The following is a 26636-nucleotide window of genomic DNA, read 5'->3' as shown; positions in this document are numbered from 1 at the left end:
TGTGGACGCATGCATTAAGTAGAGGAAACTGCCACCACTACACAAACGTTTCCATGATTTTCTATAGGGAGAACATGTCAGCCTAGAGATTTATTTATCTTAAGATAAATGCATGCTTGTAAATGCCATAAATGAATACTTTGAGATATAAGGAGGTCACTGCCCCACTCTTCTTAGAAATCAGCTCTCAGCCCACTGATCCCTCCGCAGAGGATTATAAAGTTTGCTCAAGTTTTCTGCGAGAGGGAATTGCTATTTGATCCTTTCTTGGAGTATAATTGGAGCTCAAAGTACAGGGTTACCTTGCTTGCAAGGAGAACAGCTCTCCTTCCTTGGCACAACTTCAGATTGTGGAAGGCTGTACAATTACGGTGCAGAATAAGATCTTTGGAAGGAAATGAAGATCTTTCAAGCCTGCAGGAAAGAAAAACTGCCTTTCCTGCTGAAATAACATGTGCTTTGGTGTGCTTCAGTGGTGTGAATTCCAGGAACCAGCTATGAGTTGCATCTCTTTATTATGAACAACTAGGTCAAACCTCAGAGCAGAACCCACAATTCTGCTGCTTTGGGTCATGAGGCACCAAGGATTTCCTGCTCTGCTTCTGACCTGGATGGTCATGGTGGCAACTACTGCGCATCCCAGTTAGAACCCAGCTCTGGAAATGGGGAACAAGTCTGTCTCTTAGAGAAAACAGAGCTGTTACAGCTTTCAGCTCTGGAGGCGTTCTGTATTCAACTCTTCTCAGGAAATAATGTGGAATCCCAGTGTGGAAATAACATGAGCTAAAGAAGAGACAATCTAATGCAAATGGTTCAGGTGGGAGGCCAACAGTGCTCCCTGTGGAGGTCTAAAAGAATATACAGAGATACGACCAAAACACCTTTAAGAGTCAACATATATCTGCCAAGGAATTTCCCTTCTCAAATGCTAGCACTGTCAGCTCAGCGTTGAGAAGAGAGCTGGTTGCAATGAAATAATAATTACTCAAGAAGATACCCTCTACCTGGTGTACGCTGTAGAAACTGAAGCCAAGTGCAGGAGATGACATAACATGTAAGCACTTCCTTGGATCCCAAAGGAGGCAGCGCCACAGTATGTGCAGCGAGGGAAGGTGCCAGCAGCAGAGACATTCCTGGTCTAATCGTGAGACAGAGGAAGAGGTAGTATGGCCAGAAGAATGGAAGCGATATGAGAAGTGAGATAAAAGAAGTATGAGGCCGATAGCATCTTACAGACAACATAGTTTTTAGAAGGAGGGGAAACTGAGCAGCTGTGAAAGAGAGAGAAGGAAGAGTAAAGCTGATTTTCCTGATAGTCAGGTCATGAACAGTTCCCAAAACCTGTCTAGTCTGGCTGGATGTCTGATATAAAGAAGTAGAAAACAATGAATGTGGCAACTTAAGAGGAGAGAAAGGAGATACTGGGGTGCAGGGTATTAAGTAAAATTACAAGTCTTCCAAGTGGAATAAACAGAGATGAAGCTACGGACCTAAAAACTTAACAGAGGAATTATACAGAGATTGTCCACTCAGCCAAAATCAAAAAAAAAAAAAAAAAAAGGCTTTGGCTCCTCACAAACTTCTTTTCTGGTGGAAATCACACAGTCACTGATGGGAGGTTGGCTTTACAAAGTGAGAGTTTAACATGAATTGCAGCTCTGTGTAAACTATGAGAAATGTTGCTCACAGCAAGAGAAAATGTAGGATAATGAGGTATTTGGGGAAGTGGGGGGAAAGAACGTTACAGTAACTATGCAAAAAGAATAAATAGCAACGCTGTCCTTCTCTGTAACTTCGAGGATCTCAGCGCAACCTACAGTGACTTCTAGTTATGTGGTCATCCTTTAACGCATGGCCCCGGTCTCCAGTTTGGCCACATACATCTTCCTTACTCTCATTCCTTGCTGCTTCTCACCCCAGTCCTCAGCTGTGAGTTGATGCGCAAGGAACCTGCTGTGAGTTTGTGCAGTGGCCAGTGTGGGACCCAGCAGAGACTCGGGGTCCTGCCAAGTGCTCCTTCTCCAAAATTAATGAGGGAAGTTGATAAAGAGACAGGAGACAAAGGCTTTCCTCCAAGTGAGAAAACTCCAAAGCAGAAAGCTGGTCTAGCTGAGAAGGCTCTCTCCATGCCAAACATGCTCAATAGCACAGCGCGGTGCGGTGAGCAAGCCATGAAATCCGGTGGCTTTTCAGATGAATGTGTAAAAAAAAAAGAAGCGGGAGAATAAAAAAGGAAGACAAGGCCAAGCAGAGCGAGGCAGGCTGCAAGCAAACACTCCCCTCCCAAAAGGACAGCACCTTGACTGGACATTGCTGCAGAGCCTGCAGAAGATGCTGTTTTCTGCGAGAGAGAGTCAAATTAAAATACGAACCTGCATTTGCACATACATACGAGTTCCTTAACTGCAGTGAAGAATTAAAGACTTTGCATTGAATTTGCTTTATTGTGTGTGTACTCCATCAATTTCCAATTGCAGTTTCTGCTCCAGCACTCAGTCATCATCAGGGCAATACACTGACATTCAATACTGCCATGTTAAGAAATCTAGAGAAACTGGAAATCATATTAAGAATATTTAAATACAGTCCATGTCTATTTAAGGTTTGAATACATATTATTACAAAACGGCAAAATTAACCCAACCTAATTCTCTCAGGGATGCATGAAGATCTAAACAACCCCAAGCTGGATGTTCTCTCTTACCACCCACTCAAATAAACAAAACAATCCAAAACATGCCAGGGTTAGGTTAGGTTGCAAACGGTAACACAATCAGCATTCAATCCCCATGCCTGACTGCAGTTCACTCCCCAACGCGGTGCAGACTGTGCCACAAGGAAGGCATGGCCCCACTCTGGCCCCACACCATGCTAGTAGCCCGTTCGTCATGGGCACCACATTGTGCCCCTGTTCCTTCCCAGCCCCCCAAACCAACATTTGTGTTGTGGGCACACAACAGTGCTGCTGCTGGGCTCCCCGGCCCTGGCAAAGCCATTCCTGTAGAACTGGGGCGAGCTGCTTTTCCAACAGCCCCGGCTAGGAGCTCCTTGCTCCTGGAAACCAGCGCTGTCAGCAGCATGCCCTTTGTTGTGTGCACGCACAGCTTGCTGGTCGTTTTGGGTCTTGGTTGTTCTATTTCGAGGAGAATTTTAGTTTTAAATGAGTAATCTGTTTTCGAGTGATTTCTCCACGCTGGCTCCACCCTGCACTGTAAACTAGACATTACCTTATACAAGAATGAATCCGCAGCATTCCTCCGTCTCGCTGCCGCGCAGCACATTTCCTACCCTCGCAGCCCAACCAACAGCAGCACACGCTCCCCCACCCCTTCCCCCTCCGTTTTCTTTTTCTTTCCTTTTTTTTTTTTTTCTTCACCGCCTCACTGTGTTTTTGTGTAAATGATCTCACATGACTCAACAAATCCATCTGCCTGGAGCAGGCCGAGTTTGGAGCCTTCCCAGGAGGGAGGAGAAGAATTGCTTTGTGGAAAGGACCTGGAGCTTTGCCCTTTCTCTGGCTCAAATTACCCGCCTGTCAGGCCTGACGGATTTGGCTAAAAATAAAAGGAAGCGGGCCGTGAAAAGGAGATGAATGAGCTCAGCAGTTCCTTAGATAACATGGGCCTGGTGTTGCCCAAAGCTCCCGGCGCAGGAACTTCAAATGCCGGGCATGTAAGCGCAGGGCCACAGCCGAGGTGAACTTGGACGCTGTGGGGAGAAAAGCAAAACGCAACCGTACGCCGCTGGAAATAACTGGATTAAAGGCACGCACACAGAACAGGAAAGCTGCCTGCTGTAGGTTTGGGGCTTGTAAAAAGCCAGATTTACGGCACTTCCACGGCGAGCGGGGTCTAGAGGATGTGGTGGGGGACGCACGGAGGCACGCGTGGTGTCAGCCTCCCAGCTGTACCAGCCCTGCGTGGAAAGTCATCTGTGCCGATGTGTGCCCAGCACCCGCACTGGGTATTAAGCACTTAGTTTGGCAATGTAATGACACACTGTAACAATCTGTAATGCGAGGCAGTCAGCAAAGCCCTGGCTCTGCGAGCGATTCCTCCTAACCATTAACCATATGTTTGGCTCCACCGTCACCCGAGTGAGCGGGTGTTCCAGCACACCATCTGGTTTCTATCCACACAGGCAACTGCAAAGCACATAGCATTTCCCCCCAGAGCCGCGTGTTCCTCCCGGCTCCCCCTCTCCTGCTGCCCTCCCCCTCTTCTGCCCCCTGCTCTCCATCCTCATCCTTCACCCCTCGCAGCATTGGCCTCTCCTCCCAACACACCACCCTGCTACTGGCGCTTGAAATGCCACCCCCAAAACTTGTCCAAAGAACAGGGATGCCACAGCGTGCAGCCCCCTGTGCACCTTGAGCACACACTGGGATCGCTTCACCCAGTGCAGAGCCTTGATGTGTTGCACTACAAAACGGACATTGTCCTGACAGACCCCGGGGCTACTGCAGCACTATCACGTCCGCTGTGTTCCAGTACTGCACGAACACCTCGAGTCTCCATCAAGAGAAGGATAATTAGCAAACTGCCCCAAATTGAGCTTTCTAGCCTATGCCAGGTTGTGGTGCCCCAGCCCACCAAAACGAAAAAAAGTAAAAAAAGAAAGAGGAACAAAATGAGAAAGAACTGAAGAAAAAGGAATGAAAATATTTACTTTCCCTGTGGTAACTAAACAAACCTTTTCTGAAACTATAAAAAAAGCTTTCAAGCGTTATATTTTAGAGGACCTTGTACCATATGTTTACGTTATGATTCTATGAATTCTAACTACTGTTTATGTTTTTAAAGCACTTCCATCCTTATGTTTATTTCTGGAGTCACCTATGGGAGATCAGCAGTAATTCTCCTCCCAGGTTGTTGGCCAATTTGAGATTAATCATGACCTAATGTAAGTATGCAGGGATGCAGGCAACATGATATTCAACAAATCCCACACTTGCTGCTTTAAAGTAAGTTCATACTCCACAATGAGTCACACATACAGTGTTTATCCAAGTTACCAAGTCCATTACATTTGCAAACATATACACATCACAGCCGTAAGCACGCAACTGTTTACACCAAGACAGATTCCTAGGGCTGAATATTGATTTTTTCATAAAGTGTCATTACGCTAATGTTGATACAGCAACTATCTTTCCAGAGTATGCAATTTAACATTAAAAAGAAGCTGGCTCGAGGAAATACTAAATCCACGCCCATTCACACACTATTTAAATGTCCTTCTTGGGCATGAACACAGAAATGCAAAGCTGCAATTGCATTTTTTTTTTCCGCCTAGCATCTAACAAAGAAAATGCAAAGGAATCTCCAGTTAAAAACAGCTCAGTCTAAGGCAACCAACTCTGCTGATCTGCTCCTCAAGAAAATTTGTGCAGAAAACCAAAAGCCTACATTGACAAAGATGCATGCTTATCTACTTCCTCATATGTGTGAGAAATCAGTGTGTGAAAGAGCCACTGTAAGCCATTATCCTGAAATCAAATAGACATGGGGAAAACCCTTATGTTCTAGAAAAGCCTGATGGTTTCACCAGGACTGCATAAGAAATGTGAGGGTAGGATCTGGCTCCACTTACGAACTGCATTGCAATTAGCACTCCTAATGTCCCCCCTCCAGCCATCCCTGCCTCTCAGTTACGAAAATAATTAGAATGATTAAAAACATAAGAGATGCATTTTAGCTAGCAACTTACTTTTCTTACCAATTAGGGTCTGAATATATTAAAGATGATATTTTAAGGTAACTTTGCCAACATATTGGTAGTGTATTTAAACATAAACAACATTACAATTCCTACCATTCTACAAGAAGAAATTGTCTTCATTCATACAAAACACCCAGCGCTAGTCTGCTACAGTAAAGATATAGGTACGGGTACTTTAGCAGATAATGATCTGTTCTGAGCCAGAAATCTTTTAAAATGGGGAATTCAAGGGAAACAGTCACAGATCCAGCATTTCAGAGTCTGAAGGGACAGCTAATCATTTGACCTTCTTCCGCAGGCCTGGAGCTTCCTTCCTACTTTAATGAAGTTCTAAAAGGCTGAACTAGAGCCTAACTCTTAGTGTAAAAATGAGGACAACACAGAAAACAAAAAAGAACAACTTCAGTTTTAACAGCCTGAGATAACGAAAGATGTCCCAGCCCCAGCAACAGCATCCCATTCAGAAACCACCCTTGCTGCCAGAACACTTACATCCTCTTGCTGGCTCTGAATTAATTTAGCAGCCAGCCACTGGGTCTTGTTATACCTTGTCACCTCCCTCTACCACTCATTTCCTAACAAAGGGCCACTGTCAACCTGAAATCTAGCCAGTTTTTAAAGCATAATAAAAGAGCAGTGTCACATTGTTACCTGAATACACCGAGTCCTCCTGCCAACAGTGACGTTTCCGCAATCACATTTTTCTGTTTTTAAAAACTTCTCTCTTGCCTCATCGCTCTGTGTGAAAACCAACACAAAAGATAAAATTGATTAACTGGACAAGATTATCTATTATTTGTATTACAGCAGTTAGACTTTCCAGCAGATATTTCAGAATTTTTTTTTTCCCACTAAGCGTCACAAAGATATTAAACAAGAAAAAGTCCTTTTGACAAAATTGCTTACTGACCAACCAGAGGAGACAGCATCCTAGCAAGGACAGCACCTTGCCTGCAGAGCTGTGCGAGAGAACTTAGCTCCCTGAGCCCAAATCCTGCATCCAGCCCCCCAGAGACGGCAGCGCCAGGACCAAAGCCCAGCAGACACTCAGTGCCACCAAAAGCAGGCACAAAAAGGAAGAGAGAGCCTCTTTTATGTTTCTTTCAGTTTCATTAGTAAATACACACAACTAATAACCATAGTAGCAATGTAAAAATAATACTTGTAAAATTACATCAACAGAAATCACTTAATCGTACAGTTTCCCTGAACTTAGCACATACAACATTATTTAGGTGGTGATTTCACTTAAAATTCTCAAAAAGGTCTTTTTGTGCCGCTGCTCAGTCCCCACTTCACACATTACTTGTTTCACACTTCAGTGTCAAACTCTTCTGATGAACCATAATGGACACTTCATATAAGAAACTTCCACACTTAAATAAGGAAGAAAAAAGCCCGTATGGTAGAAACCCAGCTGAAGAGACAGCCTCATAAAAAAACCACTAGCCTCTCTGAGTCGCCTGAAGACACATCATAAGTGAAGAAAAAATAGGACTGGATGTTCAGTTGTGGAAATGCCATTAACGTCAATATTTCATTGCTTTCTCTGAAAGCAAACGAAACAGAAACCTTCACAGCAGAAGATGCAACTTAGCCACCTGCACACGATCCTTTGCTCATCTCCACATGGACAAATGAAGTACAGGTGGCCTCGCAGCACAGGGAGATATGGCTGTGACACCCTTCCTGCCATACCGGTGCTCAGTTGTTCAGCATACTCTGCCCATGGCCAACATGGGTGTCTGCCAGAGAGAGCTTTGTTGCAAGGTTTTGGTCACAACAGCCTGACTGACTCATTTCATAAAGAACAAAGTGCCTGGAAAAACACAACATGTTCTGGCAACCCAGAGATTTTCAACCTGGGACTTGCATTGAGAACTGGCTTTTCTGTGGAAAATCAACCTTGCTGTCCATGACAAAAACCTGTCCGAAACTAGTCGATTTGCAAGCTCTCAGAAAACCAAAACAATAAAAAAAAAAAAACCCAACAACCAAAAATATTCTTTACTGAGCAAGTGTGAAAAGATTTGCAGCTTCCTGAGTGAAGACAGAGCTGACCCTGTGCCTGCGCCAGGTGACCTCCATACCGCAGCCCCAGCAGCATGGAGCCACCAACATTGGATGCAGGGCAGCCAAGAGCTGGGCCAAGGGAGAGAGCGGAAAATACACCAGAGCAAGAAACTTCATTGCACAGGGATGGGAAATGAGAGGTCGGATGGGGAGAAAGCGATGAGCTGTGCAGAAGGCTGCAGGTCATGCAGTGGCTGTAAACCGTTTTTGCGTTGATACAATGCCCGTTGACGCCATTTACCATTTTTACTCACTTCCCATATTTCTAATTCAGTGTAGCAAAGGTAGTCTGTAAGAAAGAACACTGACAGGGGGATGTGCTGGAAGAAGCATTATGGGCAGCTGCTGCCCACAGCACTTCCCCTCGCGCATCCCCTGCCACACTCAGTGCAGCGGACATACCTGAGCAGTGGTGCACCGCAGGATGAAAGCACAGGAAAGTGCTGACATTTGCTGGCAGCAAAGGTGAAGCCACCCTGTGGCTCCCCACTATTTCTACAGCCACTAGGGCAGGCCAGCTGAGCCCTGGAGGGCTGCCAAGGGGCAGGGCATGCAAGTCTCTCAGTCCGGCTTTTCCCAAGCAGTCACTAACGGCAAGCTCTTACCCAGCCTGAAACCCTGGCTTCTCTCAAGCAAAACGCATGAGTGCTCACAGCAAACGCAAAAAGGAGTGCGTTTCCATTACATGCAATATTATGTGATACTGAGACATCTCCATGGCAAGGCTGTGATATCCTCAGGATCCTCTGTCCTTTATTTTAGCTCTCTTCCTGTAAAAAAGTGGTAACGCTTCCCAAACCATTTATCAAACTCTCAAGCGTGACAGCGATAAACGGAAAAGTTGGTGAGGAAATTACAAACTTTTTTAGTAGAGCTTGAGTGCAATTAGAGCAATAAATAAATCCTAGGGCCAAGCACGGAGCAGCAGGAGGAGAGCATAATACTGGGAGCCCAGCGGGCTCTTGCTGAAAGAGCAGCACAATCACAGATCCATGAACAGTCTGTGCAATTCCCAGGCTTGGAGCAGGGCTGCGCAAATCATTTGTATATCTTGATGATTCACACTGTGACCTCACCTGTAATATTTTCATCTCATTTTGTATGAAAATAAAATTAGTAGTAAAATGTTGGAATGGCCCTCAGTATCATGCTTAGACATTCACAGCCCATAGCAGAGCACAGCTCTACAGTCAACCCAATGCATGACGCAGAAGGACTGTTCTTAAAGGTAAATAATTCAGGGCTTGAATTCTTTAAGGTAAATAATTTAGGGCTCTAATGAACTTGCTGACTGTAAATAGGGAGCTGCACTGCTAGGAGCCCTCCAAACTGCCCTACATGCAATCCTCAGGAGTGCAGAGCAGAAACTGACAGCAAAACCGTGCCTCAAATGTTCCTGGATGCAGCACCAAGGGCTCACTCACTCTCAAACAAAAGGAATATCAGATAGGAAAAGGCAGCGCCCATGCTCTGCATTGTGCTCTTCTGCTTCTGAAAGGGCGGTGCAATTTAAGGAACATCACTTGGGCAAGGAGTGAGGTGGTCTGTGCAGCCAGGCAGTTGAGTTGGCTACTACCCCACTGAAACACTGAAAAAGCCCCTCATGGGCAGCTGAAATAGCAGTTTGGTCCAGAACTGCTAAAACCACAAGTGGCATTGGGTGAAGCTAGAAGCTCTTCCCCATCCTTGTACAGAATTGGCTGTTGTCAACTGCTTTTGTCAACACCCAGTAATTTCTGTGCATCCATCCATCAAAAAGATTTTCAGCAGGACAAAATCCATCAACAAACCACAGGAATAATCCTCATCAACTCTTGTACCACCAGCAAGTCCCAGCCTTAATCCTCTATGGCCACGGAGTCATTCACAAGAGCAACTATTCCTGAGGAAGCAGGGAAACCATATGAAAATGGGATCCACAGAATCACAGAATGGCTTGAGTTGGAAGGGACCTTAAAGCCCCATCCAGTTCCAACCCCTCTGCCATGGGCAGGGCTGCCCCCCACCAGCTCATGCTGTCCAGGGCCCTATCCAACCTGGCCTCGAGCGCCTCTAGGGATGAGGCACCCACAGCTTCTCTGGACAGCTGTGCCAGCATCTCACCACCCTCAGAGTAAAGAATTTCCTCCAACACCTAATCTAAGTCTCTCTTCTTTTAGTTTAAAACAATTCCCCTTTGTCCTATTACTATCTGCTTGTAGAAAAACTCTGTCTCCCTCAGGGATGCAGTGTATTGTCAGATGGCTGCAGACCAGCTCTCGCTCCACGCCCAGAGGAGATGTCACATCATTGCTGGCAGAGATGTGTGTCACCAGGATAGATGAGGAAGCTGAAGTTATCCCAGTGCCATCCTCTAGGTAACGTTCCCAAAAGTGGAAGCAAATCTGGGGCAAGGTTGCATCCAGCAAGATCCTGGGTGTGAAACAAAAACAACCCACAGCGGTTTCTTTGTTCCCCAGCGATACCAACCTACTGAAAAACACTTTGCAAAGCAGTTTACACCATGCAATAAGAGTTTGTTCTAAACGCAATGGTTGGGTTGCGGTGTCTCAAGAGCTGGCAAGCGCAGCTCCATTGCCAAAGCCTACCTGCTAAATGCCATGCTGAGAAGTATGCGTTAGCCTGTACTTCAAAACTGAAAACCCAGACACTGGAACAAGAAAGGAAGCACAAAGTATTTATTTCAAACCTGTGATATTTGTGAACAGTAATTGTGCTCAGTCTCCACACAAGTGGTTGGTTGATACCTATCCAGGAACAGAGCTGAAAAACAAAACAGCCTGCAAATCTCTGCTAAGTGAAGTTACTGTAATCTCACTGTATGCCATTTCCTTGTTTACATCTCATGATACCAGAGTTCAGCTTTTAGAGCAACACAAGTGAGGAACCTAGAAAGTGAAATGTGATCTTATTTATGAAATGAGAGCACGCTGCAAGCAAGAATTCATATGCGCACACGTCCAAATCCTGCTCCTCAGTCAAACACCCACTCTCGAAATCCTGTACCAACCAGATCAGCAAATGTGCACATGCTTGCACTCTTGCAGAAACAATAGTCTCTTTCAGCCCATACAATCTTCTGAAGAAACAGGCTAAAACGTCATGGGAAAAGTTAGGAAATATCTGCAGAAAACAGCTCACAAGATGAAAGGCAGAATGAGGATTTTAAATTCTATGAGTGCGTGACATGGAGGAGAAATTCACAGCTTTGTCACCTATCCACTCTTGCAAAATATTTAGGATGGAAAAGGGGCTTGCCACAACACTGGAAAACAAAGCCCTCCAGAGGTGGGACAGCTCCCTATAACCAGAGTGTTTTGGGCACCACGCAGCTCCTGGAGGCTCACGGCACATCTCAATGCCACTCCCTTCTCTCATAGGGATTTCTTGTGGCAGGCGGGAGGAGGCAGGCTGAAGCTTCTGCCCCGAGCACTCCACACCTCCCAGCACTCCCGCCCCAACTCTACTCTGCTGCTGTTCTGTTTTTTAATTAAACCAGCACAAGTTTGGAGCTGCTGTGGGGCTAAGCAAAATGATGATATGTTTTGTGTCTTGAGATGGCATGGCAGAAACGCCAACTGAGGGGAGAGAGGCAAACTCCCCACCTTAAGGTTGGGGAATTGAGGACAAAATAGAGGTTGCAACGATGCCACTACTCCTAACTCTTCCAAAGTTCACCTCTGGAAGACTCAAATTTAAGAAAGTGAATACTGAACTAGCACGGACATGGGGCTGGCTGCTGGTAATACCCAGCAGAAGTCACCATGGACTTTCAGCATCCAGCGTTTATTCCACGCACATCAGGTCTCCAAAAAAGCTACCAGAAAGAAAATTCCCCCATTATCAGAGGCAGCACTGAGTACTCAGAGAGATTTAAAATGAACCCATCTCTACAAATTCTTGCTTCTCCTCCAAAAGGAGCTTTTAGCTCCTGCAGAAAACAAATGCTCCCAACCGCTGTTTATTTCTAGGCGTGCACTCACACTGCCTATTCTATGTAATCATCTGGTGTGCATCTTTGTACGGGATTGCTCACATTAAGAAAAACATCGACTCTTGCAAAAACATGGCTAAGGTTATTAGCAGCAACCGTGGCTTGAACTCTGCCTTTGTCTTGCATGGAGCAGACAATATAACCATTGGTATTCTTAACTCTCACACCCGTCCCTAAGTTTGCTCTCCCTCTCTGCAGGATTTAAGCAATTAATCTATACCTGACTGTACGTATTTTTCAAGCTGTAGGAGTAAATCAAAGTATTATTTGATGCATCTGATTACACAGACACCATATGAGAATGTGAGAGCTGATCAGACAAGCATACAAGTTGCTTTTTCACTTCACAGCTCCTGGAGTCAAAAAGGGTGTGTAGGACCCTGATATATACCAGATGTTTTAAAGTAAGGTGGAAAAACTGGTGCGGACGCATTTGTCCATGGTGAAAGCTCCCTGACAGCTACCAACTGGCAGTGCTTCAGCAGGCAGCCCAGCTTTGCCTGTGAAAGATTAAAAGCCTAATGGAAGGGGAATAGTCACAGCTTTTATGCAGACATATAATCCTGCTCTCAATCCAGCTCAGTTTTCCAGAAAATAAATTTGACAAGTCTGTTGGTATGGTGCAAGAAATCCTCAAAACATAACCCATTTCATTAACTGTATTCTTGTGCTATTTAAGAAAAATTGATTATTTCAGAAAAAAGTTTGGGCTGAAGCTCATCTGTGGTTTCACCCAGTTCCACACTGAACCAGGGAAATGAAAGAACAAAATTTTGCAAAATTTTGTTTGGATTAAAGAAAAGAAAAAGAAGAAAACAGAAAGAAAAAAGTCAGCTTTCACTTCAGCTTACAGAGCATTCAATCACTACTTTCCCTGCACTACATAAGGAGACTTCAAATCTCTGTCTTGAAAAGTCAAGATTCATCTCTTGTAGTTAAGATACAGGGGCTGCTTTATTATTTTTTAATATACATATTTTTTAAAAGGAAAAGCTATCATAAAGAAAAAAAAGAAAATGGTCCTCAATAAAAGTGCATTTTCTTGGGAACAGGAGTATGCATGTATCATTTAAATTGCCCTCGTGGGTGAAGCTCGATGCAGAGAGCTGAAGTCTTTCAAGGACTCCGGCAGAAGTCTGGAAAATCCAAAATATTGCAAAGGGTGGGTAGACGTGGCTGTCCCTGACTGCAAGGTGTGTGGGTGTGTGAAGGGAGGACGGCTGCCTCAGCCAAGGACATCCACACGCTGGTGGAGCAAGCTGAAGCAACTTCTTCACTGAATGTTGTCTCAGTTCCTTTTCTACATAATATTTGCAATCATAAAATGAGGTTTTGGAGATGTAACTAGGACTTGGAAGGCGACAGGATATTTTGTTCACAATCCTGTCAATAGTACTTACGTATTTTTCGTTTTTAAGCATTTACTTGAGCTTATACACTATACTTCTCTTTCGGCCGCTCTTGAGGTTGTTACTGAGATAAGTCATTCCTGCACTCGTAATAATCCTTTGTGCATTAAACATACACTTTCTTTCTTACTATTCTGCAAGGACACCCATGCCTGATCCTCACTTACTCCGAGTACCACCTTCTGCCTGCATTGAGTCCTTCAGTCACTGGCTCCATCTGCATCTCCTTTCCCTTGGAGGCATCTGTTAAGACTGCTGGGTCTAATTTCGAAGATCCCAGCTATCAGTTTCTTCAAGGAAAAGTGTTTAGAGGCTATTAGCCGTATTTAGTCTATAACCAAGAGCTTCTGAAACACAACTGTTAGGTACAAATCTCAGTTCCTGAGATTTTGTTGCCTCATTATGTTCTTTGTATCCTAGCAGAAACCAGAGTCTTCCCAGTGTAGAGTAGAAGTCATTATGTTTCCAGATCTGTCTAATGCTGACTGGTCAACCAGATGCAAAATGTTGAATGGACCTGATGCTTCACTTCAAAATTTCAACAATTTTCTGTTAGTTCTAGGACTAGGTGCTTGTGGTTTGAGTTACCACTGAGAGAATGGAACCTCACAGCCAACGCTCCAGATTACTTCTCAACACTGTTGGGCTGCCCTCAAAAGAAAAACAACCAGAAGAAGTCAGGCATGAAATAGCTTCATTCAGATACCCAGAAAAGGCTCTGTACTAAGAGAAAAAATTAAGTGCAATTAATTGAAATAAAGGCTAAACCCCTAGTAAGTAATCTTTTTAATCTTAAGATCAGGTTCTGACAGAGAAGTCCTGACCACTGACTTTAATCATGCAGGCGCTGACTCCATGCCATTGTTATCTTCCAGCCAGACCGCTCCAGTTAAGAAGCCTTTAATATTTCCAGCAGAATCCATAGACTGAAACTCAATTTTTTAACTACAGTCATGCAAAGAAAAGAAAATCCCACTCACCAGCAAAGAACAAAAATACCAGATCAATGTGCATACAGTCAGAGAAATATAACTCTAATCCCTCACTTGCTAAGAAATCTCTCTCAAAGAAATGTTTATGTTAAAATTTAAAGTTATGTTCAACATTAATCTTAGGGAATTTTACAACAGAACATACCAATTCTAAAAGGATTCTACAGTTTTAATGAATTCCTAGAACCCATAGACTGAAATTAAATGGGGGTGGGGGGACCCACAGTGTTGGCTAGACATATTTCAATATTTGTTACCATAGAAACAAGCCAGCAGATTTAGGTTTTGGAGTTATCCTTTCTATAAAATATTAAACTTCTTACAGTTTTTGCATATGTATATTATGGCAAGAACACTGTCAATTCTGATAAAGCCCAAAGCATCTTAATTATTTAACAGGGCTTTAGTGGATTTTTTTTTTTTTTAAGAATATCTTTTTAATTTTTTTTTCTTAAGAGATTGCACTTTAAAATCTTCCAGTACCTCCTGAATACCAGAGACACTTCTGGGTGACAGAGCAATATACTGGAGATGCACACAAGATAAAGACGTATTTTACCACAATGTGGCAGAGAAGTTAGAGAGAAAAGAAACAAAAGCATATTCTGATAAAAAAGATTCAACTCCGATAGTTCTACTCGCTAAAAGAACTTTGAATGTTATATCCCATTTGAAAAACAGTTCATACTTGAAGTTTAACTTTATTCTCAACCCTAGCAATGGAGAAATAGTAAAGTACAGAATTTAAGTGATTGAGATAACATCTTGACACTTCAATGATATCAAGAATTTCTGGCAGACATCTGAGAAATGAAACAAATGCATCGTCCTTTCATGCTTTAAAAGAGCATCGACAGTTTTATGCAATTCATAGCGTACCCAACACATGAAAGATTAGCAATTCAAACCCAAAGAAAGGACAGGTGTTTGCTTGAGCACGCCCCTTCAAAGAGGAAGGAGAGAATGCTTGTTCAAACAGCTCCAGTGGTACCACGGACTCGCAGCTCATCCTGTCAACCAGAGGAGCGCTGGATGCCATCAGCTGCTGAGGACGGTGGCAAACACCAATGCTCGTGCAAGCCCAAGCTCAGAGCTACTGGGACTGGATGTGTGCAAGTGACACCGACACTGATTTCACAGCCAAAAGCAGTTCCGTGTTGCAGCCCTCGCTTTCAATTTGGATTTGAGAAAATGTGTTTACTGGAGGCTTGACAAGGCTTCCATATGAGGAAAAAATGAAAACCTTGAGAGCAAAAGCCATAAACCACAGAGTTATTTCAATACTGTATTCCTGCACTGACGGGGACCAGGAAAAAGACCAATAGTAGCAAAGCAAACCAGAACAAAGAAAAAAGCTGAGTGACTGAAACACCCTCTTCTTCCAGGAATTAAACAATGGTTTTTATGAAGTGCGAAGATAAGCAGTGGGACTACCCTTTCCTAATATTTCTCAGGTCAGTCCTCTCGCAAAGGTTCTCACACAGCCAATTAAACGTATGCAGTGCTCATTAAGGTTTTATATTCAAGCGCACACCATCATCTTAAGAAAACCCAATAGCTTAAGCCTCTTAAAAAAATGGGAAAACTTGTTCTTGAAGGGCTGCAAGACAATCCTTTAACTAATGGAAAATCTTCAACACTTAGAAAGAGGAAAATGGTAAGACATCTTAATTTCAAATGAGTCAGAATTTAAATGTCACTTCCTGCATTTTACATTGATTAGAAGAACCTTGCATTTTTGTTTCCTTTGGTGTGGTTAACGGTGGAATCTTTTTAGAATACATTTCTATGGCACTTACTGTTGAATGTTTATGTTTTGCAGCTGTTTTGCATAATTCTGAACACAAGAAAAGCAGAAAGTGATTTCTCTTCTGTAAAGAAAGGGAGAGATCTGAAAAGTAGCACTCGACTACAGCTTTCAAAGAAAGAAGACTGAAAAAAAACTATCCCAACACTCAAGGGAAAAATGCACAATTTCCTTTCACTGACAGCTGCAGCAAGGTAAAATGAATTTATTTTTTCCAAGCAGCTACATATACATGTTAAATGCAGAGGAGCACTATGTACTATAGAGAATTTACCAATGTGAGTCCACAAAGGCATCACTAGCAATGTGCAGTTGAGAGGTGGGAGTTCTTCAGATGTCTGAGCAAGTTCTGGGATGACATGGGATGCACGCAGCAGATGTTACCAAAGAGATGGTATTTCACACATGCATTCAAACACAGAGCTGTAGACCCCCTGGATGTGCCCTCCCGTAGGCTCTCTGAGCCCGCTGCATCCCTGTGTGAGCAGTAACCACAGGACTCAGCGCTTTCATTTTCCACTGCTCCTGCAGGTATCAACAATGCTGGTCCCATCACTGTTCTCACCAAGCATTTGTAAGTCAGGGTTTTGTTGGAAGAATCACTTAAGAAACACAACATGGCTTTTATAAACTTTTCTGTAGAATTAATATATAAAAGTAAAATAAAACAGAAATGATTATATAGATGCAATGTAGGTATGTCTTAGAATAAAAGAGCTATCATTCAATCAGACCGCTCATCTGATAGATACCTCTGTGGCGCTTTGTCAAAAACTGAGAGACACACGCACAGAGTGATGGCTTTTAAATCATTTGACAAGAGCCTCACTGATCTGAGTGACAGCTGGCCCCACCGGTGGTGATGGCTTTGGCTGCTGCACTGGGATGGCAGGCCTGCCCCTACCACCCCCAGCTCTGGCAGGCAAAAAAAAAAGGGGGAGGGAGCAAGTCCCTTGCACTAGTGCTGCTGAGCACCAATGAAGCCCAATGCTGATAACATCGAAGCTGTGTGTGCCTCTCAAATTCTAGGGTTCTGTTTGGTCTGTTTAAAATATAGGTTCTAGAAAATACACCAGGAGGACAAATCAGGAAGGTTCATTTATCTCATAACACAGGCAGAAAATTGATCTAAGCCAAATAAAAACTCAAGGCGTGTCAAAGAAAATACTTTATACACAACATGCAATTTACCACCTAGTAACTCATTCCAGTTTCTATATTGCAGGCCAAGACCTCAGCTGGCCTCCAAAAGGTATTGAATAAGAGTTTCCTGTCTCACTGAATTTTTTGAAAAGAACATAAAACATCTCACAGTTCACCCAGCAGGGGTGAAAACCAAGACTATCACACATTGTAGGGATTCAAGGCCAGGTTAGATGGGGCCCTGGGCAGCCTGATCTACTGGATGGCAGCACTGCCCACAGCAGGGAAGTTGGAACTGTATGAGCTTTAAGATCCAAACTATTCTATGATTCTACATTTACCCTTCAAGGTGGGTAGGGGTACTGCTCTTTCCTCTGGCGCATCTTGCTGCTGGTCACCAAAATAAAGATGTGAAATTTGGGTATGTGGGCAAGGATATGAATGGATACATACAACTTTTCTATTATAGGAAGATTAAAACACAAGATTTGATGAATGAGAAGGATTAAAAATAGAAGGAGAAAATAAGCAAATGATTAATTGCTAGGAAAGGGAACTGCTGATTTACAGAAGAGAAAATTAGTAGGATTTAGGAAACTGGAGAGAATAAGCAGTGCCCGATCTGCGGGGCGGGAGCATCTGGTGTGCAGGCGGCACGGCAGCACAGCACATGCCCCGAAGCTCAGCTCTCCCCTTCTCCTCATTGTGGCCCCTGTGTGTGCAGAGGCTGTAAATCACTGGCTTTAAAACAACAAGCTGTGACCTGTTTTAAATAATACTCTATAATGTGAAACAAAAGAAACTGATCTCTTCACTCAACACTGCCATGTGGTGTTTCAGTAGTCTGGTAGCTCTCTCATGCTTATATCCTGGTATTCCAGAGTTTTGCAGATATTTCTTAAATTAAATGGGTACTTGTCTGTTTCCATTTATTTTAAGAAGAGATAAATAGGAAGGAAAACTGAAGGCATTTTTAGCATATTTACATTCAATTTTTAGGATAGAATATCTCAGCTGTGATCCACACTTCTGGTCCTGCGGGTCTTGTTTTGCAGCAATTAAGACAATCGAACTCTTTTGCCATTGACCTACAACCAGCAAGCACCTCAAGGCAGAACACATGTGAGCAGTAATGCAGCACTTGTTGCGCTCAGTGCCTTCAATCCATTTGTTTTTGTGGGGAATGACAATATAGAGGGAAAAAAAATAAGCTTCCATGAAGCTGTAAAAGCACTTCACATTTTAGTGTAACACCTGATTGATCATTTGTAGTTTTTTTTAACTCGATGCCATTTTTAAATCACTTATAAAAATACTTTTTTCAGTTAAAAAAAAAGGTACAACCGGTACAACCGACGATATCCTCTTTGGGTTACACTCATGAATGAGCTATTGTCTGTACTGGAAACAAGCACCTGGATCAATTCATGGGTATCCAGAGAAGCCCGTTCATTTCCTTTCAAAACACTGACTTACAGAGACACCACCGGATCCCGGCCTGTGAGTGGCCTTGGTGCTGCATACAAAACCGCCTGCACCACGCACAGGCAGCGCACCCGGGCTTTGGGCTGGCAGCAGGCGGTGGGGAGCTGGCTGCTGGTGGGGCCCAGTCTCCATCTTGCCACAGGCCTAGAGGCCACTCCCGGCCCCACAGAGGCTGTTAAGCCACCCAGGTGAATACTTCTCATACTTTTGCAAAGGTCCATTGTGAAATACTGCAGCAAAGACTCATTAAGAAACCATTTTGCGCTATCTCTGACAGATCTCACACTTACTCTCACGAGCCTTTATATAGGCTCATCCCTGTGACAGCCGAGTACTCTCTGTGGAAGGTAAACAGCAGGATACGGATTTGCATGGAGAGCAAGTCAGGGAGTAAGCAGTCTGAGGCTATGCAGAGGCATCCTTGTGCTTCTGTTTGAGCACAACCTCCTTATTCAGAAAAAGTCAGCCAGTACAGCAGGGACACTTCCCACCTTTTTTTTCACCTGGTCTGGCTGTCACACTTCTTAGGCAGAAATTACCCATCCTCTGCCACCTGAAGGACAAGCTCAGAAGAACTGTCACAGTGCAACACCCAGGGGGGACTCAAGCTCTGTATGAAGGCTCAGATCCAATGCAGCAGCCTCCTTGTGCCCACCATGCCAGCTTCCCAGGACCTCCAACCTTCCCCCTCCATCCACTGACAGGAGCTTTCTTCTGAACACAAGGATCCTCAACACTGTGTTTCAGAGGGACTCCAGCAGCAGCAGCTCCTGCTCCTCTGAAAGAAGGCCTCTATATACATCACAGTCCGAGTTAAATGCTGTGTCACCTCAATGCATTTTTTCTTCCTGAGGGACAGGTTACTCACTGCCTTCTGATGAGGCACCTTCTCATTCCACTTCAGTAAGGAGAGGATTTTTTTTCTCCTCAACAAAGCTAACATCTAGGGGAATAGGAAAGGCCATTTGCCATGAGAAAATGCGTCATGGAGAGCAGTAGTAAATAATTTTCAGAACCTGATATATGTAATAATCAACAGAAAATGAACCAATCTCATTGTGATGCTGTGGGCCACAACACAGTATATTTTCCACTCAGTAGCACTATGCAGTCTCCCTGTTAACTAAATAAACTCCTGTATTTGATTAAATAGGAATCTGTCATTTTAAGCAAAATGTATCAGGCAAGAAGGTTTACTTAAGCTAGCAGGTATTTAAATGAAACTGAAGAAAAAAAACAGAGCAGGCATTACACATCTCAGAAAAGGACAGCTGTAACAGTAATTGAGTTGAAGTGGCCAAGAGATTAAGCAATAGAAAATTGGAAGCAATTAACATACAATATTCAAAAACTATTAAATCCATACTGAACTCAACACAGTGCTCACACAAAAGGATGTGGAGATGAAAAGCTGGTGTTTTGCATAATCAGCACCAAGATATTTCAAACTCAGACATCGAAACAAAGGAGATGGGAAATGCCACAGTGAGAGAAGCTGCTTGCAGAACAACCACATTGGTAACACGGACTGGGAGGAATGTGGCACGGGTGCCTGTGCATCACCCATACCACCAGAAGAAGTAACAGCTACACACAGCCCTTGAACTCTGATAGGAGGCAACAACAACTGCTTGCTGCCAGCACAATAGGTACTTACAGCTTTGGTACTACCAGGCTTTCTCTTCATTTCAGACACATCCTTTCCCTTGAAGAAATGCCTCCTGTACAAGCTGCACAGCCAGCAGAATCACAGTGCCTCATCAGTGCACACCAGGAAATTGTGCTGGGGAGCTGACTTCACTTCTTTGGGCTTGGTTTGACCAAAGAAGGGACCAACTCTGCCCTCTCTCCTGGCACCTCTTGAGGTCACCCTCCCTGCTAGCAGACTTCTAAAAACGGCACTAGGGTCCAGATCAGCACGGTCCCCTCAGGCTCCAAGTGGGCTTGAGCAAATGCTCAGCGACAATTCAGACTTAATTTAAAGCCCACAAGTTTACTTCTTGCAGGGCATACAAGAATAAACCAAGTGTATGGACACTATATGCAATATATAAGCTTCTTCAGCAGATACCAGAACTGTATATAGCCAGACAAAACAGCAGTTCCCCACATACTCTATCATTTCTTTCAAGGTACAGTAGGTTCAGCTGAAGGGCTTCCTGTTAAAGGGTGCTTCTCATCAGCAAGGATCCTGCAACTACACCCTTGGACCTAGCAGTCCCGTGGTAATATGTTGTCTACATAGCTGTAAGGTATCAGATCTCCTTCCAGCATAGCTGTGCCCCAGTTTGAGCCCCACCTGTCCACACAGACAGTTTACATTAAAAGGGTAAAAGGTACAGATTTTGTCAACTACTTTCAAAGGAGACAGTAAGAAGTCTGGTGATAATGAAATGCCATGATTTTGTGTCTCAACTTTAGGTACAGCTTCAAGGTGACAAAGACATCATCTGCACCATCACAGATGCAGAAAGAGCCTACTCCTTTGTTTTTCTCCTATGTTAATATTTCAAGAGGATGAATTATTATTTTTTTTAATGGAATTGTCACAGGCTTTGAAGTACCACCACATTTACAGTGTGGGACCTGGCAAACTGATGAATTTCAGATTTTTTTTCATTGTTCTTCTGTTTGATGTTCACACTTCGAGACCTGAAAATGTTGGAATGTGATTACTGTTCTTGCATGATTAAGGCTCTTTTCTACTGCAGCCTTGAAAAACTGCACGGGTTATACACAACATGCATAGCTCTATTATTTAGCCCAAAGTTGCTACTTGCAGAAAATCAGTTCCCACATGCTGGTTATCACAGAATATTATCTTAATTTGCACAAGGAAAAAAGTGCATTCTTCCCTATGAAATTATCTTCTAACATTACAGCCTTTTGTCTTCTTTAGAGGGATGAGGAACGTCAAAAAAATAAAAGTCAGTGGGGACTAAGGAGAAGGTAACAAAGCCCCTAAGGAAAGAAACGTGCTCAGCAAAGTGGAAAGAGGCATGGAAGCATTTGTGCTACTAATTCTGTGGAGTGACGGTAATCTGTCCTGAACAGGGCTCTGAATTCACCTCAAGCAGTCACTGTGCGCAGTTTTCCAGGTGCTCAGGAAATTCAGGCTAGTCACACTCAGTAGCAAGGCCTTCCCTTCCCAGCAGGTTGTTCAAAGGATACCTGTGCCATCGGGGCTTCCAGGGAGGACACAAAGCCACATGTACACCCACACCAGGGCTTACCCTGCAAGCTTGACGCATGCAGATTGCAGATGCAGCTCGCTTTTCATAAGCTGATTAAAGCCAACAGGTTTACTGAGATACCCTGTGTACTTACCTCCACCTGTTTTGCTCCGTTTTCTTTTAGGAGCAGGCTGCCAGCATCTCAAAGTGCCAGCCAGCCTCCCGCAGCAACCCTGTGGTCTCTGCTGGGCTGCCCTCCCCCCTCCACAGCCCCCTGCAGGCCGTGCTGGCCTTTCCCTCACAGGATGAGGCCCTTCTGTCTCCAGAAGGTGCACAATGCCTCCTCCCTTCCCATCTTCACCTCAGCAGATGCAGGTCACACCATCCTGTCTGGTGCTTCTTCTCTCCAAACTTAACTGTGGGATCAACTAAGCCCTGGGAAGGCAGGTAGCCTCCATGTCATGCATACAGAAGGATGAAGAAGCTCAGCCCATTTCTTTGTGGAGATCCCAAAAGTTCAAGCCCAGCATTGATAAGAATTTTGCATATGTCACTAGGCAATATACGGGGTAACCTACCAAATAAAGTAACAAGCAGGCACTGAATGTTTATGATGTATTTGTTTACACACACTAAAAAAATTACTCTGGGCATTTTCTCTTGGTATGTTCGTTGCTCTACAAGCTTGTGTGTGCACGCTTGTGGCTGCATCCTCTTCTCTAATCTTCAAGTTAAATTCAGTCAAAGAGCTGACTGGAGGCAAAATAAGCAATGCATGCAGCCTTATTAGCTTCCTTTAGAAATATTCACATGGACTGCACTGGCTACGCTTCACAGCCTCTCAACCTCACTGCTGGAGCAGAAAAGCTCGAGATTGCTGTTTGGAAACAACAGGAAGGAGCAAGCTGCAAAGCCCCACCACCTCGCCTGGACCTTTCCCAGGCATGAACTTGTCAGTCCATCACCAGCATTGCTGCTAGACATCCCATGGATTACTTGCCCTCAGGACTGTTAACACGTGCAGTCCTTATGTAAGTGCATTCGATGCAACACGTGTATTCCTAGAAATGATGGGCTCCCTGGACTTAATCCAGAGGATCAGTGAGAGCTTTGACTGAATGCCGCTGCTCCTTTGGCCATGTCCCGTTTGGGTGCTTAACAGGGATGACCCTGCTCTTCTAGGAGGTCCAAGAGCTCAGTGGAATCTGTTAATTAATTAACACAGTCAAATCCTACACACGCACTGCTGTTGCAGGAGAATGATCTCCGGCACCAACACCGGTAGATATTATCCAGATGGAATATAAAAGTTTCTTTAAAAAGACACAAACCTTTTAAAACACCTTCATAATGTTAAAATTTTGAAGTGACTGAAATAAATGCTATCTGCTAACAACAACATTTAAAGTGGGTGGCAATCCTGATTCTAGCACTCTTAAGCTTTGCATCAGAACAAAACTATCATAAATTGGTTAAAAACCACAGCGATACGCAGTTGACACCCACGTATGTTATATTGGTGCCCAGGAACAAATGACATGTGTATAATACATCTCAGTATGCGCAAAGTATTATCCCTGTTAAGAATAATGCAAAGTACTTAGAACCTGAAAAAAAAATTAAATTTAAAAAGTCTAAAGCAGTCGGGAAAAAAATATGTAATCCTCTGTTGGGAAGGTACTCATTCCACTACATTCCTTATAAAATTGGTATTGTTTACTAAAACACCCTTTGGGTAGATAACAAGAGATCATCAAATGAGAACATAAATGAAAGCATATCTGTAACTACGATGTTCTCCAGTCCTTTCTCCTTGTATTCTTAATACATACGTTGAAAAGGGAAAGAAACCTTCTTTATAAATACGATACATGGGCAAACACCACCTGAAACACAAAATACCACCTGAAACACAGAATACTAAACTGCCATACACAGGCTCTGATTAACGGTGCTTCATCTGGATATTCCCAGTAACTGCAGCAACAGGAAGCTAACAAACAAGATCACCTTATTTGGTAGCAGCTATGTTCAAAGGCAGTAAATAAAACTATAATGAAAGAGGGATACATTATAGAAAACTTCCCTACATTTTTGGCAGTGAAGTGCCACCTGACTCCTTCACTGCAGCTTTGCCATACACTTATTCTATCTGACAAACTAATCTGATTTCCAATCTGAAGTTTGCTCTACCACAGTCTGCAGAACCATGCAGATGTGTCTCCCGTGAAAAATGAAATCCAGCTTGCTGCTGACAGGGAGCTAGTAATCCTGAAAGCAAGAATTTCTAGGCTGCAACAGGTCTGCAAACTGTGCTGAGAGCCGAATATCAGTTCTGACAAAGCTCTACATGAAAACATACACCTTTTCTTTAGAAAGCAAGCTCTGCAGGTTCTACCCAGTGTACACACACCACTAAGTCACCGAGCAGCCTCACACCTGCTGAGAAAGAGAATCTGCTCTCACCTGTACTATGAATTTGCAGCACATCAGTTGCTTCCAGCAGTAGTGATAGAAGGCCCTTCAGCAGAAAGTGCAAGTAACCCAACAGCTACCACTCTCCTTTATTATTTGTTTTCCTTCTGTAAAACATACTCCAGCAGGTGATGTTGCCACTAAATTTCTCAGCATTTTAACAACCTGGAAACCCACCAGCATAATAAATGGAGGTGAAATGCCATTTCAAAATGTCAGTTTCCCTGGGGTTATTTCTGCCACAGAGGAAAACTTCACTGTGTAAAAAAAATAATACTCCTCTTCAGTGTTTGGAACTAAACACTTGGACTAAACAGTGGAAATAAACTTGGACAGGAAGAAACGAATCTTCCAGTGTGTGAAGGGAATTGATTATTGGCTTGCGTACTCCCAAATTCTCCTCTGGTTAAACAAGACATTCAAGACAGAGCATAGACAAAAAACAGACACATACTGGGACAAAAAAGGCAAAGGAAAGAAAAAGGAGGCTTTTAAAGAGACCAGCACACAAATCGTTTTTCTCAAAGCTTAATTGCTATGATATGGTATTTCCTACAAAATGCCATACAATGTAGTTTTTACAGATAGCTCAAAAGTTGCTAAAATACTACAAATTCATTTGCATATTCATTTTCCTGAATTAAGCAGATAACATCCTTGAAAAGACAAGAAATCTAGGCATTATTAATGATCACATAGCGTATTTCCTATCCATAATCTTCCGAGGCTGAACCACAGATAGTAAACACTGCATTCTGCAGACCGATGAGCCTGCCTTCAGATAAACATGTTTGCTTAAATACCAAGTATTAACACCCTATGGCAATCCGAGTCCATGAGCAGTGACTCAACGCAATTATTCTGAGTGTAACAATAAGTGGGCAGTCATGCAGATTTGTAACTTATTGGTTTAAGCATGAAATTAAACAAGCAAGAAAATTAATGAAAAGTATTCAATTTTAGACCAGACTGGGCACAAAATATGAGTAAGTATTATAAACACAAGATAATCTCATTTAAAAAGACTGTGTAACACATAGGTTTTACAAATATTTACAGACATTAATCTTGTTAACTTGATTTCTAGAGTTTTATTCAGTAACAGGATTGACTGGCTGGAGAAAAAGAGGCTCACACGCACACACAAAAAATAGCTGAAAGCTCTATTTTTGTCAGAATGATGGATTCTTTTCTTAAGTAACTTGTTTTGTTGCCTTTTGTTCCAAGACTATAAACATTATTAGCAGTTCTCCAACTGGCAAGAGAGGCTGAGATGTTTCACATTCACCATTCTGGATTGCTTTTTGTTTTCCAACACAGCCCAAGAGTCAGAGAAAAGGCGACGGCTTCAATTTCCCTTTTGTGTACACTGCCCTACATTATCTTTCTTCTCTCTGCACTGGATCTTGCCTCTGAAGCCGTGCATACATATCTGCTCCATGGGCTCACATTTGCTCTGATAAGAGTTGAGTCACGGATCCCCATAAGCCGAACTACTACAATCCATGAGTTTACATATCTGACACAACCAACATTAACATCTTGTTCCCTGCTGTTTATTTGCTTCTCCTCATTGCTGACTTCCAACAGCCGAGCCTCCGCACAGCTTTAGTGTGGCCACAGTTATTTCTGGTTGCACTGAGAGGTCACTTTGTACACTGTGTGTATAAGGGATAGGGTTTTCTTCTATGACTTCAGGCAGCTTTTAGGAAGCGCAGATTTCCTGCCCCCTTTCCAACTAAAGGCAAAGGTCAGCAAGTCTAACAACGAAACACAGTGTTGCTGCTCAATATTTTAGCACTCGAAAATTTACCCACTAAAGCAAAGAGGACAGTTGCAATATAAAATTCCCTGCACAGTGCCCAACACGTGTCCTGTCCAACACACGTGCCTGCAGCTCAAGAAAGGACCTGCGCCCACTAAAAAAAATGCTATTGTATACAGGTTTTCCCATAAAGATAAGATGTTACTAATCAAAGGCATAGTATATTAGAAATAGTACAGCCACTTCTTTGTAAGAAATATAGAATATATGTATTAACAATATGGTTACAAATTAAACAGGTGTATTCCTTGCAGGATTCAACAGCTAATGGTCATTTTCACACTTTATTTCCATGTTATGATTTGACCCATCCTCTCTGCCTTCCCCTTGACATATCGGAAGCATTACACCTAATGGCTGATTTTTCAACATAACCATTGCTAGACCAATTACGTCCACCAGGAGTGCTACATCTAATGTACCATCCCATCTCTATGTTATTTTTCATGTTCAGGATCCAATCCTGAAACAACTGTACCATAAGTTTTTCAGAGCAGTACAATATTGTTCAGAAGCACCAAGATCTTGCTATGTACTTA

At 43.2% G+C, this 26636-nt stretch overlaps 1 protein-coding gene across 8 annotated transcripts in view; it reads right to left on the bottom strand.

The window, feature by feature from the left end:
- BACH2 (BTB domain and CNC homolog 2) overlaps positions 1 to 26636 on the bottom strand; it is a 185224-nt gene that overhangs the window by 140254 nt on the left and 18334 nt on the right. For 6 of the 8 annotated variants that reach the window (XM_021389604.1, XM_021389600.1, XM_021389607.1 and 3 more), the window contains exon 2: positions 6373 to 6459. The gene's annotated coding sequence lies outside the window, so the exon portion shown is untranslated. Of the gene's footprint in view, positions 1 to 2372; positions 2555 to 3227; positions 3324 to 6372; positions 6460 to 26636 lie in introns of those variants that run through there. The other 2 variants (XM_021389602.1, XM_021389606.1) reach the window with 2 other exon arrangements.

This window comes from Numida meleagris, chromosome 3 (genome assembly GCF_002078875.1).
Source record: "Numida meleagris isolate 19003 breed g44 Domestic line chromosome 3, NumMel1.0, whole genome shotgun sequence".
Classification (NCBI taxonomy): Eukaryota; Metazoa; Chordata; class Aves; order Galliformes; family Numididae; genus Numida; species Numida meleagris.
This window is presented reverse-complemented; position numbering and strand designations above follow the sequence as displayed.